Source organism: Silurus meridionalis, chromosome 8 (assembly GCF_014805685.1).
Source record: "Silurus meridionalis isolate SWU-2019-XX chromosome 8, ASM1480568v1, whole genome shotgun sequence".
Classification (NCBI taxonomy): domain Eukaryota; kingdom Metazoa; phylum Chordata; class Actinopteri; order Siluriformes; family Siluridae; genus Silurus; species Silurus meridionalis.
This window is the reverse complement of record NC_060891.1, coordinates 5,752,747-5,771,623: the sequence shown is the minus strand read 5'-3', so window position 1 is coordinate 5,771,623 and position 18,877 is coordinate 5,752,747.

Genomic DNA, 18,877 nt, shown 5'->3' with positions numbered 1-18,877 from the left:
GTTTAGCCAGTTTTGTCTGCTTAAAGGTATTCTACTTTTGTCATACTACTAAGCGTTCACTTGTAAATTATTTTGTAAATATATTGGTTTGTTTATCTTGTTAATTATTGGCCAACTACAAGCGGTATTGTCTAGTGAATTATCCAATAATTCTTTAGAAATAGTTTGCTTTAGTAGTCACAGAAAAATTTACATTAAAAATATAAAATGCACAAAGATATATATAAAGTGTGAAGCATCATGATTATACAATTTTCAGTATAGTAAAGTGAAAGCTCAGTGGTTTAGATGATGATCAGGAGATTGTAAGTTTAAAGTCCCAGCACCCCCAAGCTCCCACTCCTGGGCCCATGAGCCTGGCCCAACTTTCCAAATGTCACCCAAATGGTTTCAGTGAACAGCATGAATAAACATTAAATAAAATTAAACAAAATAAATATACAGACACACATTACTTCTTGGAGTACACTCTTCCTATTCCAAGCACTACAATTTCTTTTTTCACATTAATGGCCTATTTCCCTACTATTCACAATCCACTGTTAAGAAGATTATACTTTAAAATCCTGCAGGATGATTAGGAGACTGTTTCATTTTCAAAGAACATCTACTTATTAGCTACAGACAGCATACAAATACTCAAGTTATTTAGCAGAAATTAAATTAAAGACCATTTGCATGCAAATGTTTTGGTGCAAAATTTTTAACACAACCACTAAAATCACAGGCACTAAAAACCTGTGAAGTGAAACTTGTATATTATGCAGATTCATCATACACAGACTGATATATTCCAAGTGTTTATTTCTTTTAGTTTTGATGATTATTGCTTGCAGCTAATGAAAACCCAAAATTCAGTATCTCAGAAAATTAGAATATTGTGAGAAAGGTTAATATTGGAGACTTGTGGTGTCACACTCTAATTAATTAATTAAATCCAAACACCTGCAAAGGTTTCCTGAGCCTTTAAATGGTGTCTCAGTCTGGTTCAGGCCACACAATCATGGGGGAAGACTGCTGACTTGGCAGTTGGCCAGAAGACAATCTTTGACACCCTGCACATGGAGGATAAGAGACAAAAGGTCATCGCTAAAGAAGCTGCTGTTCACAGACTGCTGTATCCAAGCACATTAATGAAAAGTTGAATGGAAGTAGAAAATGTTGCAGGAAAAGGTGAAATGAAGCCCATTCAAGAATTTGGGGATATTCACAAAGAGTGGACTGCAGCTGGATTCAGTGCTTCCAGAGCCTCCACACACAGATGTATCCATGGGCTACAACTGACGCATTCCTTGTGTCAAGCCACTCCTGAACCAGAGACAACGTCCGACCTGTCTTACCTGGGTAAAGGACAAAAAGGAATGGACTGTTGCTCAGTGGGCCATATTTTCAGATAAAGGGAAATTTTGTATTTCATTTGGAAATCAAGGTCCCAGAATCTAAAAGAAGAGAGGAGAGGCACAGAATTCAATTTGCTTGAGGTCCAGTGTAAAGTTTACACAGTCAGTGGTGATTTAGGGAGTCATGTCATCTGCTAGTGTTGGTCTCCTGTGTTTTATCAAATCCAAGGTCAGAGCAGCCGTCTACCAGGAAGTTTTAGAACACTACATGCTTCCCTCTGCTGACCAGCTTTATAGAGTTGCTGATTTCAATTTTCAACAGGACTTGGCACCAGCCCACACTGGCAACAACGTAGAAGAGGTGAAGGCCGCTATCAGAGCAACCTGGGCTTTAATAACATGCCAGCAGTGTCACAGACTGATCTCCAAGCCACGCTGCATTGCTGAAGTAATTAATGCAAAGGGAGCCCTGACTGAGTATTGAGTACTGTTCATGTTCATACTTTACAGTAGTCTAACATTTCTGTGTTAAATGTTTTTTTTATTATTATTATTGGTCTTAAGTAATTTAAACATTTTCTGAGATACTGAATTTTGGGTTTTCATTAGCTGTAAGCCATAATCATCAAAATTAAAGGAAATAATCACTTGCAATATCAGTCTGTGCATGATGAATCTATATAATATACAAGTTTACTTTTTGTATTGAATTACTAAAATAAATCACATTTTTAATTATATTCTAATTTACTGAGATGCACCTGTAGAACATAATCTTGAATATTAAATATTATAAAGATATAAAAAAATTATTGCCTTTGTTTTTCCCACTGTATCTATTATAAGAGAAGTAATTAGCTGTACATTAAGAAACCAGCAGGAAGCTGTTTAATCATTTTGTCAAGACCATGAGAATGATGTATTTCTCTTTTTCATTTGTAAGACACTTTAACAGCACCTTCATTGCTTGTTGTCGTTATCAGAGTAATGATGTAAGGAGTAAAGGCTTGTCAACTGTATGCTATTTTTAACATCCACCATTATACCAATACTTTAGTAGCCTTTGCACTGCACTAATTTTTTACTACATCCACTACATGTACAGTACTGTTATTGGAGACCTCTGTTGCCTGCTTAGAGAATTGCAATTGTAATAAAAAAATAAGTTTGTTTGTTTAAACATAATACAAATGTGAAGCATAAATCTAGTCAAATGCAAATTAAATCAAATCTAATCAAATTTTATTTGTCACATACACATACATACAGGGTACGACATGCAGTGAAATGCTTATTACGACGGTCCGGCATGAGGGAATAGGATGGGGAGAAAAAATAATACAAAATAAATTAGAAAAACTATATAAAATAAAATATAAGAATATATAAGATAAGATATAAAGATAGCTATATATGTAAGAGAAAAAGATGTATATACAAAAAAATGCTTATAGCAGTAAACAGTGAACAGTAAAACAATAAACAATTTAAGGTTTTCCATAAAGTGTCCGTGTGCGGTATGGTGTGGTGTAAAATGTCCATAAAGTGTCCGTGTGCGGTATGGTGTGGTGTAAAATGACTGTGTGCGGTATGGTGTGGTATAAAATATACCACATGTGCATAAATACACCAATAATGCATGGCAGTATTTTATAGTTTTTTTAAAGGGAACTTAAAAATGCCTGATCATTCAGTATATACAACAACATTTCTTGCATTTGAATAGTCTGGCCCGTTTATCACATGAACAAAATAAATATATATGTTTTTTTAAGCCAACAATTTTGTTTTGAAATTATTAACAGTCCTAAAATGAACACTTGAAAAAACCTTCCTCGGAGAGGAAATATCACAAAAACTTTTTAAAGTGCATTAATTGGACTTGTGTGCTTTTGAAAGAAAGTGCTAATATATTAACTTTGTTTTTATGAAATTTACAAATTTAAGTTTTATTGTTTTGTTTTTTATTAAAGTATTTACTTAAATATTCTGGAGTGGACTCTGCAAAACTATATACACTCTGTTCTTATGATTTTCACAAACAATCAAAACAATTGTAAGTTACAGTATGTTAGCATAACCAGATAGTTAATATTATTAATTTCCCCATCTAATGCTGTTTATTCTAGATTCCTTGTGTAAAAATAATGTGTGTGTGTGTGTGTGTGTGTGTGTGTGTGTGTGTGTGTGTGTGTGTGTGTGTGTGTGTGTGTGTGTGTGTGTGTGTGACAGGGCTTTGTCTTAAGAGTAGCGTGAGGTTTGTATATGACAAGTTAGACCAGTTCATTCTCAGTGATAATAGACTGCTGTGACTGCTTCAGTAATGATTTTGTTCTTGTCCTGTCACCCACACACGTCTAACGGGTATTATCATTTCAATTTAGATTTAGATCCATAGATTTGTCCGTATCAGCCTACTGAATGTTTTTGCATTTTTATGTGATTGGTAAAAACTGGAATAAAATTAAGTAAATAAATAGCAATGACTTTTTTGATGGAAGGAACTTAGTGATTCACCACAGTTTTGTAAATAGACTCCCTGGGGAAAAAAAATGGGCCAAGCCTAAAATGGCAGCTTATAAAGCTTTAATTGTCTTAAAAGCAAATCATCAAGTAATGAGTAAGAATAAAACAAATGCAATCATTAGACTTTCTTCTTATTCACTTTTGCTGCAGTTAACTGTTTAATGCAAAGCAGGAAAATTGAATGAAACAACATTGATTATTTCTGTAAAAAGCTGTGCACCAGTAAGGGTAAAAGCGATCCTATATTAATTGACTTTATCTGTTTAGCTTCCTAGAGTCCTAATCTGCCAAATATCAGCTTGCATCATAACAGAATAGTCGAGTCTCTAATAGCTGTTACAATACAAACTGCCTTGATAACTACAAAGTGCACACAACTGATTACATTGATCAATCACATCTGCTAATGATTTGGAATGTTAAAAGAATGTTAAAAGTCACTCTATGAAAAAAATATATTCTTATAAAATATAATTTGTTAATCTTCAAAAAATTCTCACTTCTTGCTGCTAGAAGTAATAGAAATGCAACACTTTTCTTCTGTGGGAATAGAAAACTGTCCTTTCAAATTTCAATTTCATTTAATCATGTGGATATACAACTTTATATTTCATTAACAGTTCTAGCAGTGAACTGTTATGAATTTGCAAGCATGTGCAATGCTGTATGTGAAGCCTGTAAATGTATATAACCGTATGATTGAATGTCTATAAATATCTATGACTGTAACATGCTCCAGGACACAAGAGTAAAACACACCTAAACATTTAAATGACACAAGAAGCTTAGGTTCATGTTGTCACCAACTACCTGAGTTCTCAGTGTTGCGAAATTAGAAAATAATTCTAAAGGATAGGAACTTTATCTTTCCTTGAAGATTCCATTTATATCTTTCTTTTGTTCTGTTACACACACATGGGCAATTCAGGCATTGGAGGTGAGCCAAAGACATGATTTGTTGTTTTGGCCCAGGAGAGTTCACACAAAATTATGATGACAAATGTAAAAAGTGCATTAGTAAGTATATCCCTTACCATAGCATCTTCGAAAAGTCATAGAATGACCTTTTTACATGTAAAGATATGTAATATGATTCCCTTGCTAATAGTGGTCATATGGAATAAATAGGAAAATAAAAGAAATACTAAAATTTCATAATAAGCACAATACTGTTTCCACCAGCAAGTTAATTGTTGTCAAATAACAGTCCCAAGCTATATTAATCCTATCCTACCAGACAATTTTCCAATGACTACCATTTTCAATAAGTAAAGAACATTATAGTTATGTTTCAGTTGAAATGTCTTCTTAACATGTTAGCTCCTGTTATCTCTTACCTTACATAAAAGGTTCTCTCTGTTTTTCTTTCTCCTTAAGTTATAAAGAGAAAAATGCAGCTTGTCATGTTACAGAAACACACAAAGCCTTTCCTCCTTAAGACTTTTCCGTTATGTTGAAGCTTCACCAGGTTTAAAAAGCTTTGACACCTCAGACTCCTTTTTAACCTTTTGAATGCAGTTATTTGCATATGCTGTTATAGAACATAACTGCTATAGTCAATCAGCTAACTGTGAATTCAGCAGTGCTGTGATGAAAAGGAGGACATTTAAATAATACATAAAAAACCTGTTCATGTCAGATTTAGAAACAATTGTAACACAAATCTGAAATTAGAAATTGCACAAACTATAAATACAATTTTAACGGATACATTTTAATGCCTGATTACTTGATTCAAGTGGCATAAAAGCTGAGACCTTGTGCAGGTGAATCATAACATGTTCACTAATGCCTGCAGATCTTCTAATACCTCCTGTCACCTCTGTGTTCTTTGCCTCAGGTGAAATAAGCTGGATCAGGTTCAACTGAAACTTGTTTTTTTTTTTTTTTTTTTTATGCTTTCCTTTTAAAATCAAAACAAGAAACAACAGTATAAACTTTTTTAATTATTATTAGATTCATTTTGAATTATTTTTTGAATTATTAAATTTCAACTATAGCATTTAATTAAAAATGCATTGATACAAACTAATTAACAAATGTTTAATCAATATAATTCAACTCAGTGAATTTTGATTTCATTTGTGTAGCACGTTTAACAGTGGACAATGTAACAAAGTGGCTTTGCAAAAATTATATCTAATTAGTATATACATTTTGCATATGTTTATGCCTATAAATGCACTGTATCTCTAATGAGCAAACCAGAGGAGATGATGGCTTGAGAGGAATGATGAAATGGTAACTCATCCTCATCTGTGTGACACTCTGTACAGTTATAAAAAATTCCCTTCTAAAACGGTGCACTATGGTCAAAACATGCAATTGTGTAACCAGGAAATTCATAACAGTTTTAACATGAAGTCTATACTGATTGAAGTTTTCAAATGTTCAACAAAGGGGAAACTTAAGTGAAAAACTGTTTGTGGCAGTTGTAATGCTAAAGCTCTCACACTACAGCAGTAGTTCTAAACCATTTTTATGGCTTCTAAGTGTTTACACAGTATGTTGTGTTTTTAGGCTGTTCATGTGGAGTCACCTTGAGTGATTATCTAAGTAATGAGAACTCCAACCAGAAAGAGGGCATGGATGGAACAGGTCCGGAGAGCCGTAGTGGTCAGGATGTCTCAAGAACCGCATGTATAGCTTGACAAAGAGAGGAAGAGAGAGAAGTAGAGGGGGAAACAGACTGTAGCTGTTTTTTGAATACAATTTACAAAGAATTGAATGTTTGTGCTTTCAATTTATGAACAGTGAAAGGTGTTGTACGTTTGTGCAAAATACACGTGATGCACTAAACTATTGAAAGTAGTCAAATAGCTAGATCTTTACTCTGAGTGCTTTCAACTGAGATAAACTAGATTAAAACCTTTTGCTTTTGATTAGTTGTCATGATTTATGTCTTGTCTGAAGGATGGTGAAGGAACTGAAGTTCCTTGTAATGCGCAGTTGTATAAACACATATATTAAAACAACATGATCAAATTTGATAAAACAATAAACTCAATGCACAAGACTATTTCACAGAAAAAAACATCGGTCCTAAATCTTTGTGTGGATGGAAAATTAATGTTTTACCAAATAACCAAGGACTTTGAAAATATTAGTTACAATAAAAAAATAAAACAAACAGAAACACACACAAAAGAAATGCTTCCTAAAATCCCTACTCTGCCAAATGTTTATAACAGATAACAGACAAAAGATTACACTGATAGGGTTTTTTTATTCTTCCAGCACAGAGTGACAGTCAAAGAGTCTCCTGTTGAAGATTAAGATCTAGTAAAAGTGACTTTATGCAAATATATGATTATATAAAAATCTACTGATATTTGAAAATATTGCTAGCAGAAAGTAGAGAATTTGCCTTCTGAAATGTAAAAAATAAAATTATGATAATATATTAAAAAAAAGAGGCTTAATATAAATTCTTCTTCTTTCTACCATTAGGGGTCGCCAAAGCGAATCATCCGTCTTCATACCCCTCTGTTCTCTACATCAAACCAAGGCTTAATATAAAGTACAGTTACTTAAAACAAAAGGTAAAAACAGCAGCAGACAGATTTAACAATCTTATACAAATTCTCACTACTTCTTGCTGCAAGTAATAGAAAAGCAGCAGCTATCTTCTGTGAGTAGAGTAAACTGTAATTACATTTGTTACCTTAACACTTAATCATGTGGCTTTACAACTCAACATTTTATACAAACTGGCTTGGAACTGTTATGAATTTGCAAGTATGAGTGTTGTTGTACGTAAAGATTTTAAAAGTCTATAACTATGTTATTTTCTACCTGTAAATGTCTGTAACTGTAACATGCTTTAGGAAACCAGTGTAAAACACACCCAAACTTTTAAATGACACAAATATCTAAGGTTCATCTTGTCACCTCCTACCTGAGTTTTCAGTGATGAGAAGTTAGAAAACATTTATAAAGTTTCTTTGTAAAACTTTGCCTTTCTTTCTTTGGTGCTGTTACACCCACTTGGGCGATTCAGTTCTCTGAGGTGAGATAAAGACAGGTGTGTGTGTGTGTGTGTGTGTGTGTGTGTGTGTGTGTGTGTGTGAGCTGTTACTAGTTTACTGTGTCTCTACTTGAGATGATCAGCTCAGTGCAATATCTTTGGCTTGAGTACAACTGAAACTTCTTCCTGCATGTTTCTACCTGTCGTGATCCGGCACATAACACACCAGGTTTCTTCCTCTCCCTCCTTCACTTGTTCTATGACTGTCTTGAATTGTTCACACCGATATTATACCTGTATTTGATAGTCAGTTTGGCTTTGGGTTGTTTTGGAGGCTATATTTTGTCTAGCTCTTCTTTCTCAATGGGTCAAAAGGTTGTGTTGTAGAAGTCGACGTTATTAATTTCTTACGAAGTGTCACGTTTTGGTGAACTGTGTAGGGCACAGTCTTTTCAATGCTTACTATCAACAGTTATTTTAAAAGCATGCATGAATGCTTGAAAGCCAGAATTATTAAATATATATTTGCATAGGTTAATTTATCACAATATTCACATGATGTGGATAGTTTGAATCCCCCCGGTGTTATGTATATAAATTTAATTCAAATAAAGTTCTAACTGCTCCTGAGGGATTTGCATTTGCATGCTCCTTCAACTGCTGCTTAAATTATTTTGTCTCTGGAGTCCAGCAACACAGCAGAAAACAAATGTGCTTCTTGTATAACATTCATAATGGCCTAGTTTCAATTAAATACTTTTTCCCATTTCCCAATTTTGGTCGGTGTATACAATTCAAAAGTCAAAAGACAAAAGTCTCTGTCAAAAAATTATACTGCTGAATAGACAGAGAGAAGAAAAAGGGGGAGCTTTAAATAATATAAAAAAAAGATTACAAACATCTAATATGAATAATAATAAGAATAAGGTCAGAATAAGGGCAATGATGCACAGTGACACACAGAAAATGCAATGTTTAGGACTTCAAACCAGTATGGCCACTTAATACATTATCTTTCGTCTGTGAAAAGTGTGTGTGTGTGTGTGTGTGTGTGTGTGTTTTATAAATCACTGGTGGATGAGAACTTGATTGGGCTGTAAAAGAGGCTTAACCGGGCAAGGCAGAGGAACACGTTCCCTCCAATGCACAAGGCTGCTGCTTGTTCTTGTTCTTCTGGCCCCAATCTCAGTCGCCCAGTCCCTTCAACCTGTCTGGATAAGGTTTCGCCAGGTTACAGTTGGCCATTGAGATGTTTTAAGACAAGTGCTGAGGTGTGTCTTAAGCATGTAATAACTTGCTCTTGTGCTTCTTCCGTGCGTGTCAATAGATAGTGGCAGATATTTGAGTGCCATGTGTCACTTGGCGAATGTTGGGAGTGAGACAGAAAACAAAACAGTTAACAGTTGACCTGTTGTCCTGAGAAGAAAATTCACACCCTCTCAGCTTCATTGGCTGGTGTGTGTGTGTGTGTGTGTGTGTGTGTGTGTGTGTGTGTGTGTGTGTGTGTGTGTGTGTGTGTGTGTGTGTTTGTTTGTGTATATGTGTTTGTGTGTGTGCATACTTGTGCGTGTTTGTGTGTAGTATGTACATATTTACATATGGATATGTGTGTGTGTGTGTGTGTGTGTGTGTGTGTGTGTATCTACACACATATGATTCAAGCTTAAACAGGGAAATATGAATCGTTAACAGGAAGACATAGGCATCTTTTTCCTAGAATCGAATCACATGATGCATGTCCTTATTTGCTGGTTTAATTTTTTTTATGTAAGCTTTAAATTATGCAGTGAAGTAAAAATGATCTTGAATAAAGCTGATGCTTCTAATTATTTCTTTTCTATTATTATATATTGTCCATGATGCTTCAGAGGTTTTTAATCATTTCAAGGTTTAGAATTCAGTAATTTTAGCTTTTTCTAGTGTATGTGTTTAAAAAAGATGATTTCAAACTCAGTAAAACATCTACAAATTAGTTTAGTTGACTTGTATTTAGTTTATTATGATACTATAATAGGAAAATAGTAGATAAATGTTCAAAAATTTCAAGATGTTTTCACTTGCAGTGTAATATACTGAACTTATACTCAATATATTTTGAACTTATATTTTATATTTTTGAAAATATTAAATATAGTAATCCCCCGCTTTACCGTGGTTCAGATCTTGTGCCAGTACAGTACTGTATACATAAAATAGCATTTTTGGGGTGGTTTTCGGTTATCGTTGTTTTCACGGGGGATTACTGTTTATAATAAGATATAATAATTGAATTATATAATAATATTGAATTCAAATGTTTTTCAACCAACCGTATACATTTTTTTATATACATATCGTTTCAGTTTACCCCAACATGCTAGAGAGATCAACTGCATATAAAGCTCAACGTCTACTTTTTGGTTTACAGACGTCATGTTGTTGGTTTACGGTAAGGACTTATCGCAGGGGATGTATGAGGAATGTTGTGTGTTCTGTTCCTCAGCATTCCAGAACCCGACTTCATGAGACATCTGCTTTCAAATTAAGATTGAGAAGCAGAGTTGACACATTTTAAAATGCACACGTGTCCACAATTTGTTTCCGTGCTCTTCTTGTGCACTGATGATGTGTTAATTTAGCATCTCTGTCAATTGCATTATAGCAGACCACATTTTTTATATATTTGAATAATGGGAGGCATACAAAGTAGTGTGTGTGTGTGTGTGTGTGTGTGTGTGTGTGTGTGTGTGTGTGAGAGAGAGAGAGAGAGAGAGAGAGAGAGACGACAAAAAGAGGCAAAGAAAACTGAGTTACCTCATTTGGATATGCTGTGTTTTTTTGCAGTTCAGCATTTGTGCATGGAAATATGGGCTTGTAGCATTTTCAGATTATGTAGTATTATTACATGCACTCTCAAATGAACAGAGTACTGAACATGTTTAATTTATACTAGTGAATTGGTGGTGAATGTAGCATGTCTGCAAATACCCTTTAATTCTGAGTAGTTAATACAGATACAGAGCAAAAGACCTTTGTTTAATGTATGTATCTATGTCAATTAATGATGAAAATAGACACATTTTACAATGTTTTTGTAATAGATTTTTGAAAAGATTATCAAATGACCCAATGGCCTGTTTTTACACATAAGCTTGAGGGAGTATTGCCATGTGCTAAAAACATGTTTCAACTTGTAAGGTTTTGGCAAACAAAAATTGCCTTTGGATTTGCTCAGCAGCTTGTAGAGTAAAAAAAAGGCAAAAGAGCCAATGATCTGAATTAACAGCGTCAATATTTGCCAGTTTCAATTGGCAAGAGCTGCTGTCACCTCGCACTGAACATAACACAGTCTCATAGCATGTTCATCCTTTTTTTTTTTTTTTTTTACAGCTGACTCTCAACCAGGCTATATACTTTCTATATTTCTATCATTCATTATCCTTCTTTCTCTTCTTCTACATAATGGTTTTTCTATTTCTCTGTCTCTCACTCCTTCTCAGTTTCAATAAATCTCCTTCCTTTCCCCACTATCTTTGTCCTTTCCTTTTTAATGCCTATGTCACTCTCAAGCTGTGTGTTCATTCACAACAAACCATGTGTCATGGCTCTCAGTATCCCAGAACGCCTTGGTGCAGAGTAGAGCATATGGTTAAAGGCAGGAGGAGGAAAGGGCATGTGATCATACGGGTCTGTTGCGCTGTTTGCAGTGTAAGCATGCTGCATGAAGTGATAACATCTTCCCAGGAAAGCTTCTCCAAAAACAATGCTCTTCAACACAATTTTGTCTGGGGCTAGCCTATAGGCTGGATCATACACCCACATACACACTCAAACAAACACACACATTTAGAGGGAAAAGAAAAGAAGCAGCATACACAACAAAGTGGAAAACGGTTACTCTATTGACATTAGCAAGGACTCAGCTGTGTTTCTGTGTTTAGCCCATATATTGGCACGCTGTCTTGAGGGCATAACTGGTCAAATAGTGTGCATGAGCCACACCACCTTTACATAGTGCAAATAGGATGCGGTGTGCTTGATGAGCTATTGCTGAAGAGAGACTGTTGGCTGAAGTTTGTATACATGGGGCTTAATGTGAAGGTGAGGCCCACCCTCACCTAGGCAAGCTTTTAAAGAAGTTTGCATTTGCATCTTATTTCCCTGACATCCTGGTGGGTGTTAAGTGGGTAACTACCTATATCTCTCAGGGGAGGAAGAGAGAGAGAGAGAGAGAGAGAGAGAGAGAGAGAGAGAGAGAGAGACTTTCCCCACTATTAAGTAAATAGACAGAACAAACAGATCGGAATCTCATATCCTAGGAGAACTGTTAACTGCTAAGAAGTTAATCGGAAAAAGTTGGGTATGAAATAAATTAATATAATTCCACATTCCTGCCGCTTCTTCCAATTACTTACCATCCAAAACGTATTTTTTCTAACTGTGTTTTTTGTCTAATAAAAATGTTTGACAAAAAGAAAACCTTTGAATAACTTTATTATATATTACCTAAAATAATAACTAACGGTCACAATACCTGTTCCCAATAAAGTTTTAGTCTGATTCCTTGTTGTGAAATCTTTTGTGACTAGTGTCTATGTCTGGAGAGGATTAGCTGTGGTTCCATGAACTTTCCATCAGCATGTTATTGAAACAATTATACTGGCAAGGATGTTTATGGATGTTTAAGGGTTCTATGGCTCTGTAGCATTTTCCATTTAAGTGTTGTTGATAAATGTTGGCCCAATAGAAATCTAAGAAGTTCCTCCACTTTTGAATCTTCCAAACCGGTAGCAAAGTCTTTTATGACGACACCAGGAAATTGCATGAGTATATTGTTATGCTGTATTTTTATATAGACCACAAAGTTAGCATAAGGATGAACTAGAACTCCAACTGCAAACCAGACCTTCTGTGCCTGACCTCACATGCTCTTGTGTCTAAATCCTCACAGCCACACAGTGGAAAACCTTCCCAGAAGAGTGGTGGTTATTATAACACCAAAAAAGAAAAGGAATACAATAGTCAAATTGCAAATATGAGTGTTCTTGTCAGTTGTCCACAAATATTTGCTTATACAGTTTTAATGTAATTTAAATAAATTTTGTACCTATCATTTTAACCTAGGGTTATTTCACAAAAGTGAGTACACCCCTCACATTTTAGCAACCATTTTAGTATATCTTCTCTAAGGACAATTCTATAGAAAATTGGATATATTTTAGAGTAGTCAATGTGCAGTTTGTATAGCAGTACAGATTTACTGTCCTCTGAAAATAACTCAACATACAACTGTTACAAATGTTTTTGTGTGCTTAACAGGACCATACAAATTTGTGTATCTTTATTAATTTGTGTATCTTTATTAATTTGTGTATCTTTATAACTCTTATACTGACCACTAGATGCTCAACATGGCACCTCATGGCAAAGAACTTTCTGAGGATATGAGAATAAGAATTGTTGCTCTCCACAAAGACGGCTGAAACTATAAGAAGACCGGTAACACCCTGAAACTGAGGTACAGTACAGTCGCCAGGGTCATACAGAGGTTTTCCAAAATGGGTTCCACTCAGAACAGACCTCTCAAGGGTCATGAAAGAAGCTGAGTTCTCATTCTGTGCATCACAATACAGAAGCATGAGTACTGCCAGCATTGCTTTAGAGGTTGCAGAAGTGGAAGGTCCGCTTGTCAGTGCTCAGACCATACGCCACACACTGCAACAAGTTGGTTTGCATGGCCGGCCGTTGTCCCAGAAGGAAGCCTCTTCTGAAGCTGGCTCACAAGAAAGCCTGCAAACAGTTTACTAAAGACAAGCTGTCCAAGAGCATGAATTACTGGAATCATGTCCTAAGGTGTGATGAGAGTGAGATAAACTTGTTTTGCTCAGATGAAGTCCAGCATGTGTGTCGACGCCGTGGTGGGAGTACCAAGAAAATTGTGTATTGCCTACAGTCAAGCATGGTGGTGGTATCATCATGGTCTGGGGCTGCATGAGCGCTGCCGGTACTGGAGAGCTGTGAATCGTTGAGGGAAACATGGATTCCAAAATGTACTGTTACATTTTGAAGCAGAAAATGATACCAATCTGTTCAGAAACTGGGCCTAAGGGCAGTTTTCCAACATAATAACGACCACAAACACAGTTTAGACACAGTTTTGACATGTTCGCTTACGGTGTACTCACTTTTGTTTCCAGCTATTTTGACAATAATGACTGCATGTAGAGTTATTGTCAGAGGACAGTAAGTCTGTACTGCTATACAAGCTGCACATTGAATACTCTAAAATATAGGCAAGCTTCATTTCTGTAGTATTGTTGTTAATAGTAGGCTAGTAAAAGATATACTAAAAGAGTTGCTGAAATGTGAGGGTTGTACTCACTTTTGTAAGATATTGTATTTTTATATTTTTGGTTGGATTGTAATATATTCTGTGCTATTTAAAAAATGTTTGATTCAATTACAAAACAGTAGGGATGTCATTAGGGCTGCAGCTATTGATTATGTTAGAAATCAAGTATTCTACAGATTACATCCATTGATTAATTGAATAATCGGATAAGAAGTACTTTTTCTTCATTAAAGAGCAATACTAAATATACAAGAGAATATGTATGCTGTTTCTCTCATTTACTACATTTTTCATTCTGCAGTGTCTTCTGTGTTTATCTGTCCAGGGGTCTCATTTCTAAAGATGGCATATGCCAAAACGAGGCTAAAACGTGTGCACATCACTTTCCACTCAAAGTTTGTGATTTATAAAAGAAACAGTGTGCACCTGTAAGTTAACTCTAAACCCTGCATACACACAATGTGGAAACACAGAAGGTGACTTTTCAAGCCCCATTTTGTGAGTACGCCACATTTATAAATTATTTGCCTTGATGCTTTCTTTAATTTGAATTACTCAATTTACTCGAGGAATCATTTTAGCCCTACTCCTATCCCTTAGCCCTAGCCATACATTATGGTGGCCAAATTCACAATTTTATTGTACAGGTATGTGAATGACAGTCCAAATACATACATTATACATACAACCCCTATTTTAAAAAAAGTTGTGACACTGTGTACAATGTAAATAAAAATAGAATGCAATGATTTGCAAATCTCATAAATCTAGAAAACATACCAAATGTTTTAACCTAGGAAATGCAATGTTTAAAGGAAAAAATAAGATCATTTGAAGAAAAAAATGGGGCAAAAAAGTCTTGAAAATGTAAGTATTAATAAAATTAAGCAGTTGAAGAAACATTTTGCAACAAATAAGGTTAATTGACACCAGGTCAGGTAGATGATTTGGTATATATAGTGTATCTTTTAGAATCTCTCAGAATTAAAGATGGGCAGAGATTCACCTGTAAAAGACTTACAAATTGTGGAACAATTTCAGAATAATGTTTCTCAACATAAAATTGGAAAAAAGTTAAATATCTCATCATATATAGTATGATGAATATATTATAATGAAAAGTTTCAAAGAATCTGGAGAAATATTTTTCAATATTAGATGTATATGATCTAAGCCCTCAGTCAGCACTTTTTACTGAAACATTCATGATTCTGTAATGGAAATCACTGCACAGGCTCCTCCAGAAATCATTGCCTGTGAACAACATTTGCTATGTCATCCACAAGTGCAGGTTCTCCCTATCATGCAAAGAAGAAGGCATGTGTGAACATGACACATAAATGTCGCTAAGCTCAGAGAGGACTGAGTCAAAGTATTCTGTGGTCAGAAAAAATCTGAATTTTTTTGTTTTTTGGAAACTATGAATACCACATTCTCCTGACTAAAGAAGAGAGGGACCATTTGGTTTGTTATCAATGCTCAGTTTGAAAAGCCACTTCTCTGGTGGTATATGAGTGCATTAGTGCCTGTAGAATGGGCAGCTTGTATATTTGGTAAGAGTCCATCAGTGCTGAACGTTTTTTTGATTTTACAGTAAAATGACTGGCTTGCTTTCTGAAGTCCATAACTTGTGCTCATACAAATACAAATGTACATACAAATGTAGTGATTGTCACATATTTTGTTTATAGCTAATGTAATGTGAATATTTAGGTTGTACAGTAGTCTACAGCATCTCAACTATGCAGAAATTCGGAAGCAGGTTGTTTGTAATAAATTAACCCATCCAATTAAAAATTGCAATATAAAATCATTCCACTCCTGCCTAATGATTAGTATAGTAAATGAGAAGTACGAAGGCAAAGCTGCTTCTACCTTGACACCACAAAAAATTGGGGGGATTACAGTTTTTTTTATTTTAAAATTTTACTTCAACTTAATGTTATAAAAGTACTACTACAAAACTTGCAAAAATTAAAGGCAAGCATAGTGATTTTATTGAATAATAAGTATAATTATAGACTTTTAGACTTTTTTGCCCAAATGTTTTTTTGTGACACTGCACGACTTTTAGTAAAAAAAACTTTGTTTGAATATGTTTTAGAAATGGTACGAGTGTATTCGATTCAGTTTAACCATCAATGAGCCTCAGGCATTGTAAAGGGTGTGTGTTCATGTTTCTGCACATATGTGTGTGTGTGTGTGTGTGTGTGTGTGTGTGTGTGTGTGTAACAGCATAATTTTGCAGGGTGTACTTCATGGGTGTTGGTTGGTTTGTGTTTCTAAAAAACAAGTGTAAAATAGCTAATATATCTTTTTTTACACATTGTTTTATGTACATTGTAATGTATGGTGTTTTATAAGGGCTGGCTTGAAATAAGCTTGGAGTTGCCCATTGTCATTTTCTCTTAGTTAAGAAATATATGTTGTGGAAGATTTATTAAGCAGTGGGAAGTGAAAATACTTTTCTCAGTCACTGTCTTATGCAATATCCTTTAGAAAATCATCTTGTCACTGTACTGTGTCAGTGTTCACATTGGTCTATATTGCCATAGACTAGTAAATATATTCACAGTACATTTTTTATTGTGAACACAATGGAAAGGCATCGCTTCTCCTTCCAGGAGGGTAAAGAAATGATGTCATTGTATCTTATGATTTTCTGTGGCTAGAACTCATCCAACAACTTGAGTGCAAATGTAAACACTGAACTAGCTCAAGCAAGTGTTCCTTTGGTGATGTACACGTCTGAGAGCGTGTGTCGGTGGTGGTTGTTGGGGGGGTTCTTCTGTGTATTTTATGTCACTAGGTTTGTCATTTGAAAGCTGTAACTAAATTTTATACTTTTAGAAGAGCTGCATTTGCTTATTGCCCTAAAAGTTGTGAAGGCTTAAATGTCCTGCATGTTGTTAACTGTCAAGAATTTACACATCTGCCCCTTTCGAACTTTTAGTATTTTTCAAGGCAAAGCATATGCAAATTAACCCAGGAGGTGCAACTTGATAGCAGCTGCATGAAGACATTTCTGCTTTTCAGTCGTGGCTTGCAAATGCATGTTTAAGATAAAAAAATAAATCACATGCTGCTGCAAATCATTGCATAGACAGTTCTGCATTTAAGCACCCATTACTGAACACTACTCCTCAACAATTCGATACCACCCAAATGAGGATGGGTTCCTTTTTTTGCTCTGGTTCCTCTTAAGGTTTAATCCTCAAACTAACTCAAGGAATGTTCCATTGACACTTTCACCACTGGACCCCTCATTGAGGATAAACTTACAAGGAATAAACTTATAGGCACTAAACTAATACATTCCAACTTCATAGCCTCTTTATCTCTAAACGCTTTTAGACAATATCCATTGTTAAAATCACTGTACAAATCAAATTGAATTGAGTTAATAAAATAAATAAAAAATATATTTATTTGAATACATTTTAATTGTAAGAAATTTATTCACATAGAGAAATCTAAGAAATTATACTCAATCATTCATCCAAGTTGAGAAGTTTCTTTGCTACATTTTTATTTTATTTTATTTATTATTTTTTTTATTGTTTTACAGGGTTTTAATGTCTTACCTATCAGGAATCTTGCTTTAGTATAGTTCCACATGCTAGGCACACTGCTTGCCATGATTCAAACTATTTGTGAAGAGTAACAAATTGCATATCTTTAGAGTACAGGCATTTAATGTCTATCTGAATGTTACTGAAGTTTTTAATATGTAAGTCTGTCAGATTTTATTTTGATTATATCATTGAATAAACACCGACATACAAATATTTAAAAAAATGTTTAAACAGTTTTATTCAATTATAATAAAATAAATATTTATTTCCTTAATTAATACACTTACTGTTCCCTCTTGATTGTACATTTATAGGGTGCAACCACATTTTACTTTTCAATGTTAGATTACCAATATTTTTATTTTCACATATTTTGTTATCTTAAGCATGAATGATGCATGTTTGTGCACTCTATAATGTGATCCTTGCCTCTTACAATTGATCATTTTAGAAGCAGATTGTGGATTAAGCCTACTGGAATTACACTTGATCCTGGTATTTTGAGAAACCCCCTTAACACCACTGGGTATCATTAAGAATGGGTTCCTCTCCCTTTTCGCAATGCATAATAGCTTCTCTTTAGAGTTGGTTTCAACAGAAAGTGGTTCCCCATTTCATTTACAGTGCAAGTGAGAGTGAGATGATAAACCTGCTTCTAGGCTTTAGGCTGGAAATAGTTTCTGATCCGTCATAAATAATTAAAGAGCAACGATTCACTAAAACAAGTAAAAGGAAAACAGGTTACTAGACTGTATCAATTCTTCTCTGTGAGGTGGTCTTTAACCACTTCAAATGCATGACCTGTACTAAAAGTTCAATACAGCTGCAGCAGTGGTCTTTAGGGTACAGCAATGTTCTTCATTTCTTTTTTGCAGAAATCACCATCTTAATATCACCATCTCAAAATTAAGTCGCCTAATGTGCAGGAATAAGGGGTCTGGGACACTTTTTTAGATCTGAATGAGAAAGCAGGAATGCATCAGAAGCAAAAATAATCGCCGTGTAAGCCAGAAGGATGGTAATACATAAAATATATTACTGAAATGTCGTTTTAGCCTCTGCCAGATGATCAGAGACTCCCAGGCACCACCAGGTCCCGCTAATTCCACCTGCTCGCTGATTGGCCATCTTTGTTTAC